Source organism: Centroberyx gerrardi, chromosome 8 (assembly GCF_048128805.1).
Source record: "Centroberyx gerrardi isolate f3 chromosome 8, fCenGer3.hap1.cur.20231027, whole genome shotgun sequence".
Lineage (NCBI taxonomy): Eukaryota > Metazoa > Chordata > Actinopteri > Beryciformes > Berycidae > Centroberyx > Centroberyx gerrardi.
This window is the reverse complement of record NC_136004.1, coordinates 9580315-9599214: the sequence shown is the minus strand read 5'-3', so window position 1 is coordinate 9599214 and position 18900 is coordinate 9580315.

The following is an 18900-nucleotide window of genomic DNA, read 5'->3' as shown; positions in this document are numbered from 1 at the left end:
GAGGTATCCGATTCCCACGTTTGATGGAGCATGACAGGTTGGCTCAGGTCAAATTAAAAGGCCGAGGTAACGAATATGAGGGCAGGCCCTGTGATCGGCTATGCAGGTGAACTATTCATGGCAGGGGGGAATAAAAAAAAAGGTTATTTATTGCACCTATGGGAAAACATTAGTCGTTGAGGGGGGATCCCTATGTCAGGGCCAGGATGGATAATTGAATCATCCTTGTGTTTTTCTTTCAGTGTGGACCTCTCATCTTCATCCGCCAAAGGGAAACCCCTCATTTTTATTCCCCTCTCTTGCCACTATGATGGACTGTATTCCTTCTCAGATTCAGACCTTTGACACCAATGAGCTTTACCTGCCCTGTAGCTCTATTCTAGTATTTAATGGATGCTAATTGTCTGCGGTTTCTCCAGTCTATTCTCTGTCCATACAGGTCTCTTCCTGAATGGAAGCATGCCAGCTCTCTCTCTTTCCAGACAGCTTGTCTCTAATGGCCTTCAAAATATTCCCCATGCTCTGGCTCATGTAAGATATTTCTAACCATCCTAAGCATAGACTACTGTTAAATAATGTTATTATTATGTCTGTTAATGTTTTCAGTCTTGAGCTGTGCCTGTAGGCTCAGCTACTCCATCATACAATATAGAAGCTTCTGTGTACCTTGGAGCTGTAATTTTGGCACCTATGCCATGTTTCCATTGTATCATTTTGCTTCCATATATGGACTAAGTATAAGGTTAATACTTAGCTGGTAAATTTAACTTAGAATAACAAGCAGGAATTCTCATGGGGGCATTTAGCAAAGTACTTTGAATGTCATCACAGTTCTCAGCCCAGTTACTCCCAGTGGACACACCACCAGATGTAAAAAAAGAAGAAAAAAAAAGAAAAGGTACAGCTATTTAGTTGTACACTGAACTCAGCTTGCCACTCTGTAGGTTCATCTCACATGAGGCGTCAAGGCTGTCTCTGTCAAGTGAGATTCAGACATGCGGGTGAATAGTGAAAAGGTAAGTGAGGCATAGTAAATGTGTCTGCTAATCACCTGCTTGCTGCTACACCTACAGGAAGATCTCAGCAGAGAGCCATGGGGCGTGTGGGGGTTATGTGGGGGTAAGTGCTGCACACCTGCGCGCCCCGCCAGCCTGTCATGCTCCTTGAGGAGTGTTCGGCATTTCATTTAATCTCCAACAGTTGTCCCCCCCGCACCCATCCTCCTGACCTCTGAACCCTCCACATCCCCTGGCTCAGCAGTGCCAGAGGCATGCGCAATTATGGCTGTGAAGCTTCGTCAAGCAAATGAACCATAAGCGACACCCACATTTTCCTGACGCTCGTGAACTCTGTTGTCTTGACTCCATCTTGATTCCCCGCTGGGTGGCAATTCAACTTGTCACGTCAGTTCATCCGTTGACTTGAATTCTGATGGGTCCACACATACTCCCTCCATAATGAGGACGGTGATCTGAAAAGATCTGAAGTCATTGTGCTCCTTTAACACATTATTCACAGCTGGCTTCTCATTATCCCCTCTCCTTAAGGGCTTACCTCATTCCATCGGCTCCTGCGTTTTAGGTGGCGCTGATAATCAGTAATTAACAGAGCCAGGTAGAGAATTAGCCATTAAATGGCTCTCTCTGGGTGTTTGTTTACTTGTGTGTGTGCCTGCGGAGGCTCCTGGCCAGTGGGTGATGAGTTACAGACACAGATGGTGGGCATCAGCGGGCCGGCCGGGGGCAGATTAGCAGCCTCCCATGTCTGAGTAGCCCCGTCCCGGCCCACTCCCACTCCCACTGAGCCCCAGAGGAGTGTCTGTCTGTAACTCTACTCGCTTTGGCAAGCCTCATGTGTTGATGGAGGCTGACCATGGGCTTATCTCGTCTCATTCCACCACCAGTGGGCCTAGCGGGCTCGGGGGGCTCCCAGAGAGAAGGGGCGGGTGTGTGTGTGTGTGTGTGTGTGTGTGTGTGTGTGGGGGGGGGGGGGGGGGGGGGGTGTCTGGTGGGGATGTCTGTGTGAAAACAGCCTTGTTTTGAAAAGGTAATGCTGTTGCCTTTTTATTGGCACAAGATCTTGCAATTAGAAGGGACTTTCCCCCACTAAATACAGCCTTATCTAAATGTAAGTCCTCCTACATTTATAGCATGTCGTCTTTTTTTAAATCTTGTTTTGTCTATTAATGTCTGAGCCTCTGTTTGTGACTTTGTGTGATTCATAATCAAAGTTCTGGGCTTTTTTGGGGGGGTGTCCTGCTGCCATGTGTGCCACCTCGACGGGGATGTGTCGGTAATTCCCTCTTCCTCTGCGTGAAAAATGCATACAGTGCAGAATTTGCCATCATGTCATATCCATGTTGCACTGGACAGGAAGTGTAGTTCAAACAGTCCAGGTCAAAGGTGAGCCAGATGCATTATAGGGGGGAGGGGGGGGGGAAACTGGGCAGCCAGTGGGTTAGCGTTCGGGGGCCTGTTTATTTTATAAACAGTGGGAGCAGATTAGTATTGGAGCCAGGCTCCCCCAGCCATATGGGGAGGATGTCCTCTGTGGTGGAGGGCTCTTAACAAACCATTGTGTTCATAGCTGCGGCCACACAGTCACTGGCATTATTTCTGGTTACCACTAATGATGAGATGATGTTGTTGCCAATACACACGTGTGGATCCAGGGATGGAGAGTCTATGCCGCTTCCATTTCGAGCATAATAGAGTATTGAATGATTGTACGAAGTCACGCCTTGCAACTTTTGAGTCATTAGTGGCGTTGGCACACGCAGGCCCAAGTCACTCCTTGGATGGGAGGTAAAAACAGGAAATGGATGACCCCCACCACCCCCCCACACCCCAACCTCAGCGCCAGTCTAATGAATCCTGCTTGAAGATGTTTGTGTGTGGCTCATCTCCTGAAGACTCGCGGCCCCTTCCTGCCATTGTTTGGGGTTTTTGTGAGATGCGGTAGCAGTAAAGTCTCTTTGATGACTCCAGCTGTCAACACGTAGGACCGATGGCTCTCTCTCGCCACTTCAGGATTTACGCAAACGCTGTTGTTTGATGGTTTAATGTGATGCGGACGCTTTCACCCAAAGCACCTTACTGTACCATGAATGCATATATTTCAGGATGGATGGCCCCAGTGGGAATCAAACCCATTGAGCCATACAGGACCGCTGCTTCCACTTAAAGTCCAAATGAAAGCATGTCTATTGAAATTCTTGTAGCGCTTCACGACTAAATGGATTTCAACACACCATTTAGATGATTAATCAACCTTCTAGCTGAGCAGCATGATGAAACCCATCTTGGCTGGCTGCTACAAAATGCTCCAGACAGAGATGCTGTCAGCCAGATAAACTATTCAACTGTGCCAGGTTGCTGTAGAGCCGCTGACAAGCCTGCTGCAGTAATGCTCTGAGACCAAGCCAAGTATGTGTGTACATAATCTACTGTAGTAGCAGCATCATTAAATCCTCTCACTGAAGCATTCAGATATATAGTCAACGCATAAAGCAACTGGTGCTCCGTTGGCGACAGATGATGACATGGATTTCTGTGGATGTGATGTGACTATTTATTTTTGCAGATAGGAAATTCTCTTCTCTCTTGCCCCTCCTCCACAGGGAGGTCAGAGGTCAGAGATCAGGGATCAGATACAGAACAGCACTATGGAGCTGGTGGGGATTCAGTGTCTTGCTCAAGGACACTTCAGCAGGGCAGTTGAAGGATAGTCTATATATGCCACCCTGCTGCCCTGCTTGGATGTTCTTTGTCTGGGATGTTAATGATTCAAGTGAGTCAGTGATCAGTGATGCTATAGCCACTGTGTTAGAGAAGTGCTGTAATAGTTCTGGAGTCTTGCAGCTGCTCCCTGGTTTCTCCTAAATCAGACAGTACAGGTTTCCCAAGTCGGAGCAGAGGATACAGAAGACCCCCTCGCCGCTCCTCCAGCCTGTCGTTATGTAGACCAGATGAGGAGAAACCTGAGCATCGCGGAGCAGGACCCATAAACCTAACCGGCCATTCTGATGTTCAGCAGTGTTGATGGGGCCCCTCTTAAAGCAGCGGCCCTGGAGTCCAGTACCGTGAGGAAGCACTGGATCAGGGTAGATGAACACGCCGAGGAACACAAAGCAGGTTTGTTTCCCATGGAAGGAGCCTGAGTTTGGCTCTTCTGTTATTTACAGTGAGCTGTGGGGATGAAACAGCGGCTCATGTATCAGCACAGAGGGTGTTGTGTCTTCAGAGCTGTGTGGACAAAGCCCCTCCATCTCCAGGCCGGGGTATGATTGAGGAGGATCAGGGCGCTGCAGTGGGACTTGTTAACACCGGTGTTATAGACTGCTGGCTGCAGGTTTCAGTTTTAGCCCACGGGCTGGATCTGGTCACAAAATATTGCTGGTTTATACTGGATTACTATTCACAAGGGTTGTGATTCTTGATTAATTCTGCTATGCCTACTCACACCGGTTGTGCTTTACCATGTGGATAAAGGCATTAACAGAGAGTTCAGCTGCAGGACATTTCTGAACTCTTTAAACTCCTAATCCTAAATATGTGCATGAATCTGACATGCAAAGGTTTATAAATTCATTCTAAAGGCAACACAGGTTTCTTTATATATCACACTTTGAAAAATGGCCTGTTGAGATGATGGTTCAGAGAAGGATGAGGTTCAGAAACAATGTTAACAGTTCCAGGGATGACCTAAATTCAGTTTACTCACCTTTTTATTTGCAGAATGTTGTAAGCTGACATAAATCTTAATGATGTAAATTCATAGCATACATCAAATTAAGGAGTATCAAAGCTATATGAGAATACAATATATAATAGTAATTTATGTCAAACTCAAGGGGTAATCACTGATTACCCCTTGAGTTTGAACTTTTCTATAATGAAAATGAACAGCCTCTCCACAGGACAAAATAACCTAAATGTAACTGGAGTCGGTGCTACAGCATTACAAGAGCACATCTGGAGTTTGAGCTTTACTTAAGGTTTTGTTCCTGCGTTTATATTAATTCATTATGCCATATCATTAATCTTGTTACGGCCCATCTGTAGCCATGATTGCATGTGTGTGCTGTTGTCACCTAAACTCAGCCACAGTCCAACATCTGGCCCCGGCCCCATCAGGCCTTAGATCATGATAGATGTAACATCATGATTGCTGCAGATGAGAGGAATGAACTAATTCTTAATCACCGATGAAGGAATGAATGAGCCGGCAGGAGATTTGTTTTATTGAGCTTGGCCTCTTCACTTAACTCTGATTAAAAGGCGAACCAACAAGTGGAGGGAGTACATTGTTTTTTTTGCTAGACAGCTAAATGGGGTAAAGTGGGATCGCACAGTTTCAGTGTGTATCAAGTCCTTCATCTCTGTTATCTTATTTGATCTGTGCGTTTGACTGAACAGTGAGGTTATATGAGGAGATTGGCCTTGGGAGTAGGTGGGTGCACGGGGGACCCGGGGCCCTGAGAAAGCCCAGTTATGTCAGGATGGCGTGCAGGCCGGGCCTGCCAAGGAGATTAGAAAGGAGACGAGAGAGCAAGCAGGCGCTGCCAGCGATAACAGCAGGAAAGATAATAAAGGAGAAGGTGTTTCCTGTGAGTGTTCCCTCAGGAAAAACCCTCCTCCATCCATTACTATAGGTTTATTGCAGACTAGATGCTGGCTCAAGGCTGTGTCGCCATCTTGAATTGATTTGTTATAGGCTTGCAAATCAAATAAAAAGTTAGTAACCTTGGCTATTACAGGAAGGGAGGGGGTTGTAGTCTAAGCCCACAGCATGTCCACTGAAGGTTGCAAAAGTTCATTTAAAGTACATACTGTAGGTACACATGGACACGCAGCCCACCCCCCACCCACCCACACACACACACACACACACACACACACACACACGTAAGTACTCAAGATCCTGTTGTGTGTGCTATCCTTCACCTCAGTCAACAGAAACAATGGTCTTGGCTCACTGCCTCAGATGGACGTCGTCCCTCTCATGCTGCTAGTAGCTATTGTACTGATGTTCCGCTCTTCTCACTCTGAGGATGGACTCACATGTGGGATTCAGCTTCAGCCTCTCCAGATGTCACAGGTGCTCTCAATTTCATCACAAATTAGATGCTCAACCAGGTTGCCGTTTTTTTTTTTTCTCTTTGAAACCCCATCTGAGGAAAACGTCCCGACCAATAGCACTTAAAATTTCAAACAAACAGCCCCAACCAAAGCACGCTGAAGAGAGCTTTGTTTGGCCGGGCCGTGTTTGCAAGCTGTTGGTTCCAGTTGAAAGAGCCGGTAGGAGCCAAAGCAGAGCCCAGCTGACTCTTAATCACAGTCACCCAGGCTCTGGCTCAGTCAAAGGGAGCAGGCCTGTAATTAGATGACAATGAGCCCCTCTCTGGCGCACATATTGGCTGACGGGTGGCCGCAGAGTTATTGATCAAAGATGTTAGAGACGAAAGACATGGGCACACAGGAAGAGGCCTGGTGTAGATGTTTGGCTGCGTGAACAACAGGTGACAGACATCCTACAGGCCAAGCTCTAATTCTGGCCTGCTGTAAATAATTATATCATAGTGAGACTTTGCCACCCAGGAGCTGCTATGCTGGAGGGGAGAAGCATAAGGGAAGAGGCTTTTTTTACATTAGATGAGGCACAACTGGTCATTATATCCCCATCAGAATGGACTTAGGTTGGACAGAGCCAATATTGAAAGTAAGCTGTTAAAGCTGGAGACTGAATAGTTTGCCTTTAGCAGGAGAGGTGAACTATTTTCAGATATGTATGCTGCAATCACTAATAATAACTTGAGTTCCTTCTTTCAGTTTGTTACAGGTGCTTGGTTTTGCTCAGAGACTCGCACAAAAGATTCAGTTCAGGGAGAGGAAAAAGCATCTATAATTATATTTAGCTGTGCTGTTATCTGATACTTGGAGGGATTTACCAAATTGGCCACAGTTAAGTATCCTTTAACCATTATAAATCTCACTTAGAGTTACATCAACATGAACTCTGACCTTTCTGGAGAAAACTCATCAGTTAGCATTAACACTTGTTCCGTAGTCATACACGGGCCGGGATGTGTGAAATACAGTAGCGTATTCAAGTATGAATAATCCAGTGTTGGTTGGATGGATGCAGGGGCGGCTGCAGCGCACGTGTGTTCAGCGCTGTGTGTCGCAGCCTGGACCCAGATGGTGCGGTGGAAGCGGTCCAGCTGGGACTCCGCCCCTCTCCACCCCCGGCCCGCCTCACATATCGCTCTGATGTCATGGGAGAGGCTGCCGCGGTCGAACCAGCAGGGCCTCCTCACCTCGGAGCGGAGGTGAAAAAGTCAAAGGTTTCGCAAGAAAAGGAGTGTTTCAAAAATCCGCTGCTCAGTGGGACAGAGAGAGCTATAGTGCTGCCGATACTTGAGAAGGGGGGAGAAAGAAGTGTGCAGGACGGCTGCTTCTCTCAGCCCCGCTCCCTTTTGTCTTACAGGCCCAAATGACAGCAAAACCACCAGTCATTCATTCAATACCATTCATAAAACTCACAGTAACGATACAAGAATCCAGGATATAAGAGTATAACATTTCTTTATTAGGTCGTACATCCTTCTGTGCATTTCTTCTGAAGATTATTGAATTCATCATCATATTCCCTCAGGCTCTGAAATAGTGTCTGCACACGAATTGCGTCACATGAGCGCTGATACTGCATGTCTGGTCCGTGCGCTTTGAGATATGGAGCCGAGCTCTCGGGGCCGAGAGTGTAATTATGAGAGGTTGTAGAGGATCTCGTCAGCCCTGCTCTGAAGACCCGGGGGCCCTCAGGAAGTCATAGGAACCAGGAATCCACTCGGTGTGACGACAGGAGCAGCCTGTCCAGCTGCTCACACTGTTGAACAGTGCACTGTATTCTGCTGATTAGTCCTCAGTTCAGAGCTTCACTTTACAGTTTTACATTACAGCGGTCTTCTGTAAGTCAGTGTTGCCCGCCCAACAATGAAAAAAACACACACACACGCAACTGAGAAAACAGTAGTTACTTTTCTCAAGGTTGAGGAAGAGACTACACGGCTCTGCTGATTCACACCATGACTAATCCAGTGTTTTTCAGAGGAGAAACTCATAACCTTTAGCAATGAGTGAGTGTTTTCCCTGAGAGGACGGCAGCGCAGAGAGGCAGCGTCTCGCAGGAAAGGCTTTTGAAGTGTTGTCCACTCTCTCTCCCTTCACTTCCCACACTGTGGCACAGGCATCCCTTATCCCTCCTCGTACACATACATGTCTTGTGGAGCCTTCCACTGCAGATGTTGATGCTAATTATGTCTGCTCGGGCTTTGTAAAAACTTTTATGTTTTGGTTGATGCTCTGTGTCTGCACGCCTCATGCCTGTGGATAAAAGCTAGCGGTTTCTCTCCCGAGCATGTTTTCTTCTGCTTGCTTTCATGTGGGAAAATTATATTCTGAGACGGCCCGACCATTGAACATACTATGTTAGGACCACGATTCAGGCACTATGCTCTGTGCTTTGCCCATGACTTGTATCACTGTAACGATACACAGTGAGATGTGGAAAAAAATAAACACAAGTGAGGTACACACTCTTGTCTTATCTCTTTTCTTATAGATTCCCATCCAAACAAGGTATTTTTAGATCACCTATAAACCAGACCTAAATATCTACTTTATATCTTTGTTGTCCATGTTTGCTTTTCATATTTGACTGTCAACACTGTAAAATGGTAAGAATTCAAAACTTAATTCATAACAAAAAGGATTGAGACCGATAAAATTGCTACAGGGTCAGCTGTACCCTGCAAGTACCTGGTTGTCCCATGTGTGTTTAAAGCACTACCTCAGTTAATAAACAGACTCAGGCCCCTCACAGGTTTCTGTCGTGGCCAGTGTGTATGGACACCTCACCCTCACCTTCACCCTGCTGTGTGTCTCCGCTCTGGGCCTCTCTGCTCCGCCTGCCGCTGCCTCTCTGCTCTCTTCCTCTCCACTGCTGCTCCTGTGTTCTCCTTATGAAAACAGGAAGAGGGTGTGTTTGGAGAACCAGAGCCTGGGGAGTCAGGCCCTCCACCACTGACTGACCGTAGTGTGTGTGTGTGTGTGTGCTGTGTGTCTTTGTCAGCATGCCAGGATAATTGCTTTCAGGGAGACTCTGAATGCCTTACCCTCTTTTCTTCAGCTCCTCTGAGCTTGCAAGTGTGCACCTTGGGCATTGTGCCCCAAAGGCAACATCTTCAGTCTTGCATACACACATGCCATTGGCTACACACATGACATGCTATCCGAAACACGCCACTACATGTTGAGCTTACACACATGACCATATTACTGACTCACATGCAAAGTGTGAATACTGTCTGCCTGCTGATATGGACAGAAACTGATATATTTTTCACTTGTTTGGGGTCATTTACCATACTATAGATGACCTCCTCCCTCTCTCTCTCCCTCTCTCTCTCTCTCTCTCTCTCTATGAGGCTCAGTGGGGGCTCTTCCTCTGGCCTAGCAGGGGCTTCTGCAGCGTCATGAAGTGCAGGAATGTGAGTGCAGCGTTGCAGGCGGGGTGCTGGCCCGGTGAAGCCGGGTCTGGTGGGGATTAGAGGCGTGTTGCCCCTCGCCGCTCCCCTCCCAGCGAGAGCTGTCATGTCGGCCCTGGCGTCCCGCCGCTGAGCTCCACTCCCATTGGGTGTGGGTCAGGGGCCAGCGTCGGGTCACCCCGCCGGCTTCCACAGCTTTCACCGAGCGTGCCCTCCTTTCACACAATGTACGGTGGCCAGCGTACATGCGATCTGACAACCCACGCCCGGGCAATAAAAGAGGAGAGGAAGGCTGAACGCCAGGCCTTTTCAAAGGCAGGCCCTTTAATTAGAAGCTGGACTTTTGTATCATTCCCTGTTTAGTGTAAATTTTCTTTCAAGAATCTGAACCAGTGAACTGTAGAAAAACTATATTGTTGTTGCACAATATTTCCACAGGGTCTGGAATGTGCATGGGATGTTTTATCACAGCAAATTAACTTTGTACCAGCAGCATTTTGTGATTAAATGACCTGAGCTTGGTAGCTAATTGCATGCTAGTGGTATTTTGTCTGATAAGATGTCCATGTGTCTCCCTCCTGCTCAGCTCCATGGTCCTCGTTAGCTGTGGAATTTGGTGAATCCGTGGACAATCAGGGTCATACAGGCAATTCTCCTCAGAGTTAAGCATGGAGTGGATGAGGAGGAGAGATGGTGAAGCAGAGAGAGTCAAAGTGCAAGATGAGGAAATGGCTGAGGTTTACTGTAACTCCATGTACATGTGCTACATACACACAAACACAGACACACACACACACACACACAGACACACGCACACACACACACAGACACACACACACACACACACACACACACACACACACACACTTTTTTACCCAGGTTGATGGATATTGCCCAGTTTTTACAGTAGTTCTCCAGCAGAGTCAGGTTTTGTTGTAAATCATATACTTTGCCACCAATGCCACTTTGGTTTTGGTTTTGAGGTGGACATAATTATTAATAAGTGTATGAAGGGTATAAATGTGATCTGAAGTTTGATGTTTGGGTAAGAAACCAATTTGACGTGTTTTGCTCGATCATATATGACAAAAATCTGGTATTTAATATTCTGCAAAAAACCTTACTATAGATGCCGATTCCCCCATAATTGCTGGGGTGACATTCATTTCCATTTTTAAATATGGGTGTGATCTGGAACAGAGGTATTATCACACCCATATTTAAAAATATGGGTATTATGGGTGTATTATCACACCCATATTTAAAAATATGGGTGTGATCTGGAACAGACGTTTTGTCACACCGTATTTAAAAATATGGGTATTATGGGTTATAATACCTCTGTTCCAGATCACAGGGAGATTTCCACTTCTTAGAACTAGGTTGAGCAGTTTAACTATAGCAACCTGGAGTTGAAGATTGCTGTTTTCCAACCATTGTTTTAATATTATCAATTCCACCGGTCTTTCCATTTATAAGAGTTTTCAGTTTTTGTTTTAGCTCTTGAATAGTGATGTGATATTAAAGAATACACTGGTAATCTTTTATGGTATTTTATGGTGTCTCTCCTGGTGTGTGTGTTTCTAGCCTGGTGTGTGTGTCTTTCTCTCACCTGGTGTGTTTCTCTCTCTCCCCTTGTGTGTGTGTGTGTGTCCCCCGTATTTTGCGCCAGTGCCATGTAATGTCAAATATGTGAACAATCTGAGAATTGTACTTTCTCCCACCAAGTCACACAGGCACAGAAACAGTGGCGGTATGGACTTGATGCTTATTGACTCACAAATTTCAATATTCAGATTGTCATTGCTTCAAAGCAAGAAATCAAGAGAGTGAAAAAACCCTAGTGCCACCATTGCACATTGTGATTTTATAACATTTTGTAACATTGCAAACATTTTTGTGCATTTTTGTGTACTCCAGTGTATCGTGTACAGATGCACAGAGGGTTAGAGTGCAAATCTAGTGTGCTGATCTGCAGGGCCAGCTGGCTGCGACTTCAGAGGCTCTCGGTAATGATGGTGGACAGACAGCAGCTGGATGGCAGAGAGGAAATCTCAGCTTCTGCCTTTGAGACTCGCTGTATCTGATCCAAAGAGGAGTCTGCCTGGCCTAGTGTCTCCCAAACAATAACAGCAGCGGTAGCCAGGCTATTAACAGAACTGTCCCCGACTGGGACCGAGCGCCGCCTGCTCCTCCTCTGTATCCCCACTTACAATGTTATGGTGTAATCCTTCCTCTGAAATTTATTATGAAGACGATAAATCTTTCCAAGCCTGCCTCTCATTTCCCCCTTCTGTTGGCGTTTCAATGCAGCTGTGAAGACCTCTGTTCCGCTTCCCCTTGTTCCTCTGCCAGACCAGCAAAATGTTTTCTCTGATGCCCACTAAGGCCTCTGTCGCTTCTCCGCTCCTCAATAACTCTGAGTCCAAGAAGCCAAGGTCCTTCAGTGTGTGGGGTCACTCTGTTGTTCTGGGTTGACGCCTGACCCATATTCAGGCCGGATCCCTGCCAAGAGGTGAACTCAAGAGGCTGAGGGTGAGGAAAGGCTGATTTTAGTCGGCAAGTAATCCAAAGGCTGGAGTCAAATAAGATGTAATCCAGTCAAAGCAGCATTTTGAGAAACAATTCTTATAAAATAGATGTTCCCTGTCTCTCATCCCTCCTCTGTCAGTTAACAGATGTTTTGACACTGTTCTATTATCTTGTCTCAGGCTCCTTTTATTGATCTTATTTAGAGACCCCTCCCCGAAAGGTCAGAGGTCAGCCCTGAGTAATGGAATGCATTGCCTGTAGTGATTGCAGTGCAGACCTGTTGACCCGGGCATTGTCTCAGTCAGCCTTAGGTTCAATAGCCTGACAGGTTGAGGTGAGTGCGGTCAGCGGTGCTCCGTCACTTACTGCTCTCCGAGGAATGTAACATCCGTACAACTGCATGCCTAGAAGGGGCCCGGAGAAGAAACTGAGGCAAAAGTCACAGTGTGGCTTTTGACCATAAATTTCTCTAAATTCCTTCTTCTGACATGTCATTTCTGTATTACACGCTTTGGTCAATTATGGAACATAGCTGCACTGCAAAAGAGTTAGTGGGATATCATGTACACAGTCAAGTGGGATCTCAGCCTCACAGAGAGTGAATGTCTGTGTTGAAAAACAATGATAAATGCTGATATAATGAATCGTGGATAGTGTTGAAGGTATAAGCTGAAAAGGAGCGCAATGGGAATAAAAAAGCAATTTATGAGTCTTTCTTTTGCGTCCAAAGACAATATACTCTTAAGGCAATTTTCAGTTATTTATCACCACTGGGATTTAGGAAGGGGGGGGCAGCACTGATGATAGCCTGATGGGCTGAAACGTTTACTGCCCTTGTCTTCACTTCTTCAATCTCTTGTACTCTGAGCGCTTTCGTACATCAAGTCAAATTAAACATTAAACGTCTATTCATGCAACATCAGCTTTCTTTTTGGTGGCTTGATGCCCTGAACGCATCAGCGTGTGATTTCCTCCCCTTTTTTTTATTAATGGAGCTCCGAGAGCGCCAAGACAGGAGCACAATTACATTCTCATGCAAGGTCACACATCTTAGACATCTATCCACAAACACAGTTTCACACAATAGACAGTAACCGCAACAGCGTTTCTCAGACTCAATAGCTCACTGCATGACCCGCCAGCTGACCAGTTGACCACAGGAGAGTTCAATCTCCAGACCCTGTGCGGTTTCCTCTGCCTGGGCAGGGAGGATACTTCACTACCTCCTGTTTACACTGCTGCTGGAGGCCAAGGAAAGTGATGGGGACTGGGGAGAAAAATGCTTTGACACTGTAGCGAGGGGCGCGCACAGGGGACTGTTTTTAGACTGTGGTCATCCTGTCATTGTGGGTGCTATACCCATGGGTGGCATACAGGCCTGCAGAGGGAGAAACCCACTGTACTGCTGCTGAGAGCAATCAGCCTCTGCCTGGCGAAGCTGATGAAGGCTCATGTCTGCAGCGGGAAGCGATGGCCACTCTGACCTCTGTGACCCCGGAGCCAGACGCTCTGCACTGTGAAAAAATATTCAGCTAACATATTCAACAACTAATGTAGTTCAGCTCAGCAGATCACCGATCAAGCTGAAATGACCATAACTTGCACAGCTGGAACATTGAAATCTATAAGCCAATACTGAGTCAATGTTCACAACCCTCAGTCATTTTCTCATCTTGCATTGACTCTTCTGCTTCACCATACATCTCTCCTCCTCATAATAAAAATAATATTTCAACAACTTCACTTATAAAATCTATTTGAGATGACCAGGGAATACAACTTGTATACCTTTATTTATCGTGACATTGACTTTATTTGGAAATTATTGTTGTAACTAAGTAAATTTTAAAAAATCTGTGTTTGTTGGCACAACCAGTTTTCTCAGCTCCTTAAATCAAATTGAATAAATTTGTAGAAATACAGCATATTTTGTATACATTACATTTTTCGGAACAATGTGAAAATGATACATTTATAATCTAACTAAATCTAATTGAATCTAATCTAATCTAAACTAATCTAATCTAATCTAATCTAATCTAATCTAATCTAATCTAATCTAATCTAATACACACTTGTTTCTGTTGTTGTTATTTAATAGTTATTTATTTTAAAAAATTAGATTATCCAATGAGTTGAAATACCCAAAGCAGCTGTATTATTTGTGATTATAGAACAAATATTTTTGCATTTGTTTGTATGTGTGTGTGTGCTTGTGTATGTGTGTGTGTGTGTGTGTGTGTGTGTGTGTGTGCGTGTGTGTGTGTGTGTGAGAGCAGAGTGTGTGTACTTGCATGCGTGAGTTTATTCAGACTATGATGCAATCCACTTTGACCAATTTAATCTCAGTCCTGAAATTGCAGACTGAGATGAGAGATGAGATATAAGCCTTATTTGGAGATCTGTCAAATGAGAGTTTGAAAATAAATCTTGGCTGAGGTTCTCACATTGTTTATTGTCTGCGCTCAGACCGACTTCCAAATTTGAATCAGTGAATCATCTCGCTCTAAATAAGCGCTAAATAAGTGGCTTGTTGGGCAGGGTGCAGATCTGATGTGACCTTGTTTCTACCAGAGGCTGGCCTGGTCTGGACTGGACTGGGAGGGGGATTTGACCAGTACCCTCCTCTGTGCTCAGAGGAGGTCTGGCTGATGGATGGGCTGTAATCAGCAGCAGACAGACCTGCCACAGGAAACATCTCCCCATCACGTCTACGGAAACCAGCACTTCTCCAGAGACCCGCTGATAGCCACAGAGGAGAGGGGGGAGGGAGGCAAAACAATCGGATTCTCCCTCATTTTCAACAAAGAAAATCAGCAGAATGTCTACTTTTCACTAACTAGAATATGATTTACAGGCCTGCCGCCAAATGACCCCCTGGAACAATACAGCAATGCAGGGCTTGATTGGCTTGGAAGCAATCTCCCAAAACTTATTTTGAGAATAAGTGACTTGTTGATTTCTCACTGCATTCTATGTAAAATGCAGTCTAAAATCTGATAGAGGCAATGCTGCAAAGATCACACAAAGCAATACAGAAACGATCCGTTGCAGATGTCCCTTTAAAAAGAAGGTAGAGTCACAGTTTTTATGCATATGCAGGGAATATTTTATGAGGTGCTGCAGGCTGTTTATCAAGGGAAGCAGTTCTATAGATATGCACAGTCCACTCGGGTACTGGTGGGGTACAGCTAACTAGTTTTTCCAGTTAATTTATGCCTATTAGTGTTACAAAATTATTAATTGTTTACCCGTCTTTTTCCAGTCTGGTGACAGCAGAAACATCCAATTATGTAAAAGTTGACATGACTACCATCAGGCCAGGCTAATAAAAATACAATATAGATGTTTAGATTTGGGTCACTAAAAATACCTGGTTTGTTTAGGAGTCTTTTAGCAGGGCTTGAGTGTGCAGCGTGTTTTTCCTGCGTAGCCCCACCTTCCACATGTATCTATAGGAAGCATCTGTCTCGTCAGATTTTGTTAGGCGCTTTGTACCCATGGCCAAAGGGCTTTTCTACCTCTGACAGGTGAGGCTCCTCTCCTGCGAGACAAATCCCCCCCGAAATCCCCCCCTGCATGTCGGGATGAGCAAGGCGATGAGCCGCCATTTGCTCTGCTTATGAATAGAACAATTCGTCTGCCATGTTGGAATGCTGAGAGCTGTTTGACTTTGGGCCGGTGAAAGCTTGTCCGTCCGTATTGTGGTAACAGAGATTATCCCTGAACAGAGCCTGGGTGTCTCTGGGGGTCTCTTCTCTCTCCTCTCTTCTCAAACTCTCTGACCTTGATCCTTACTGTCATGCAACCTCCTGCCCTCTGTCCGGACCCACAGAGTCACACTTGCACAGATGTGAGGGGGAGGATCTCCTTGTCCTTTCATCATGGAGGTTTCAGTATGGCCGCAATTGAGCGGTTTCCAGTATGTTAACTCATCAGAACTTGGACTTTGGACAGATTTCACCTTTAGCTTTTGCTCAATTTTTAGAATACTCCTGTCGTCATCCGTGGCAAAGACGGTGGTCTTTAGAGGCTCGTGAATGGAAGCAGAAGGAGAGCGAGCAGGTTTAGGCTTGCCCTCTCAGCCCTAATCCTACATGCCCCCAGGATGAAGCCACTTCAACTCTCAGCACAAAAAAACACCTCAGTTTCCATGATACTCGCAAAAACAGGTACATAAGTTCCTCCGAGTTCTGCTCAATTTGCAAATGAACTAGCTTCAACTTCAACGGGCACTCAAGATGTACAATCAAACGATCTTTCAGGAGGAACCTGTAGAGCAAGGGTCACGCACAAGGGCACCCCTGATGAGGGCGCACCACCCTAAACAAAGAGCAACAAAGGCAGGAAGGGCTGAGCTATTGAACCCTATACCCCGGCCAGAGCGTTCGCGTCCATCGCACTGAGTATCGGTGGACTATGATGGGCAACGCAGAGTGTTTTTCCTGTTTTAGCATTCTCTCCCAGAGGATTCCCCTCTGACAGCAGAGGAAGGCTCACGGGGGGTCTGCAGCAGAATGTAAACACTCTCACATCGGGCCTCTGATGTGAATATTTAGACATCAGATATATACATATGTACAGTTAGTGTGAATAAACAGTTGTGGCAGACTGCCTTTTGGGTGGAGCGCCGGGAGTCCGCTGCCAAACACTTTCTTCTTCATGGAGACAGCCGCTGGAAGGAAGAGGCTGGGCAGAGACAGGAGTGAGGTTCCTGGCTGGTGTGGGAAAGACAAAGGGTGTTAACCATCATACTGTTTAAGCATTTGTGATTCATTTTAGAGGAAGATTAATGAAACTCTAGGTAGTTGCTCAACTGTTTTGTAAAAGTGTCTCGCTGTCACAGTTGGACAGAAGAGATCGTATTTCGAGATGGTTCTTCCAGATTGCTCACTGGTATTATAGCCATATGGAAGCCATGCATAACGACTTAGCTGCAATGATATGCGAGGAGGAATGGGATCAAATGATATTTCATATCCAGGAGAGTCCAGCCAACAGGCCAGCATTAGCCACAGCTAATACGTCCAATCCATATGCCGTACTATACAGGACTAATCCATATACTGTACCGTATACTGTAGATAACACGGTCATTTTTGAGTGATGGTAAAGCTAATTTATGTGTGTGTTTTGTGGTAGTTAGCTGTAGATCAAAAGGAGGGGGTGTTGCTGTGGGTGGGGTGTGTTCTGCAGCTGTCTGGCTCAGCTAAATCATAGCTGCATGGTGGTGGGGTGCAAACATTTGGCTTCATAGGGGATCCTGCAGTGGCCCAGCCAGTCAACACGTGTGAATGTTGTGATGTTTCAAATGGAATAGAAATGCCATGCCCAAAAAGTGTGGCCGTGGCATTTCTATGGGCAAAACAAAAAATCGACATTTTCTGTGGTTGCTTTTTCTGTATTCTGATAATTTATGTGAAATGTGTATGGTGTAAATAATTACCTTTTCACGGTTATCAAAGAACTGCATTATCATTAAAATGTTTTTTTTTTGGAAGTCACAAAATGCTAACAAGCTAGCAAACTTCCGTGCAAACTTTGGTTCAAGAGAGGAGTCATGTTAGCATTTTGAGACTTCAAGAAAAAAAATGTATGATCATGTTGCTGTTTGACAACCATGAAAAGGTAACGACAAATTATTTACACCAAATACATTTCACATAAATTATAAGAACACAGAAAAAGCAACCACAGAAAATGTTGATTTATTGTTTTGCCCATAGAAATTGAATAGGGTTTTGCACTTGTACCGCACTTTGCAGGCATGGCCGTTATGCCGTGTCATCACCATTCTTATCTATCATGGGACACTGCGAAAGCCAAGAGTCTTCTCAAGAAACGCTGTTATGCTGCATCCTGGTAGCTAGGCAGATAAAGGCACATGCTACGTTGAAGTTTGAATCCAAATTTTTCTATTAGCCTCTTTTTCCTGTGTTTTATTATCTGCAGCAAACATGATGCCTTAAATGTAATGTTGTTTTTTTCAAAAAGTTGCCCTTCCCCATTCACTGATAATGCTTTATCTTCCCGATTCCCTCAGCTTTGTTTTGAAGCCCTCAATCCTCGACCTGGATGAAGTGTGACAGCATGTGCTGAGTGCAGGGTATGTGCACTCAGCCCATTTTGGAAACCGAAATAGCGCAGGGCTTTGTCCAAATATTTTCTCAGAGTCCCAGCTCCTTATTGGAGGTAGTCGGCCTTCCCACACAGCGCTCAGAAGAGTGACACATGGCTTTGACATTGACTTTAGGCCTGTTTTGGGATCGTTAAAGGCCAATTTGTCAGCATTCAGCACGAGGCAGACAGTGAGATGTGTTTCAAGGGGCCCCACATCTGGACCTTTTGTGTTTTAACAGTGTCCCGCTTCCTCTTTTAGAAACCTGAAGTACGTATATAATGGGAAGGCCACGTTCCACAGCCAGTTGGTCTCTTTTCATTAACCAGGGACTCTTACTCAAACACAAGGGCTTATCCCTACTGGCCCAACCCTAACCCTGCATGCATGCTTTCCCTCTTCCTCCACAGCCACTCAGCCAGATTCTATGATCATAATCATAAGTTGTAATGAGGTTAATGCAATCATCAGCTGTCTGTGGAGGGGAAATGAAATAGTGTTATTAAGAGGAGAGCCTCATAGAGTCTAATGTGTGTAGTACAGTAGTACAGCAGAGATGGAGAGACAGGGAAGAGAAGGCCAAGGTCTGGTCTGGCAATCAGTCAGTGTGCGGGCAGCTTGATTAAAGGAAATGGACCGAGTGGAAACTTTGTGTGTGTGTGTGTGTCTGCATGCGTGTGTGTGTGTTCATGTGCAAGCAAAA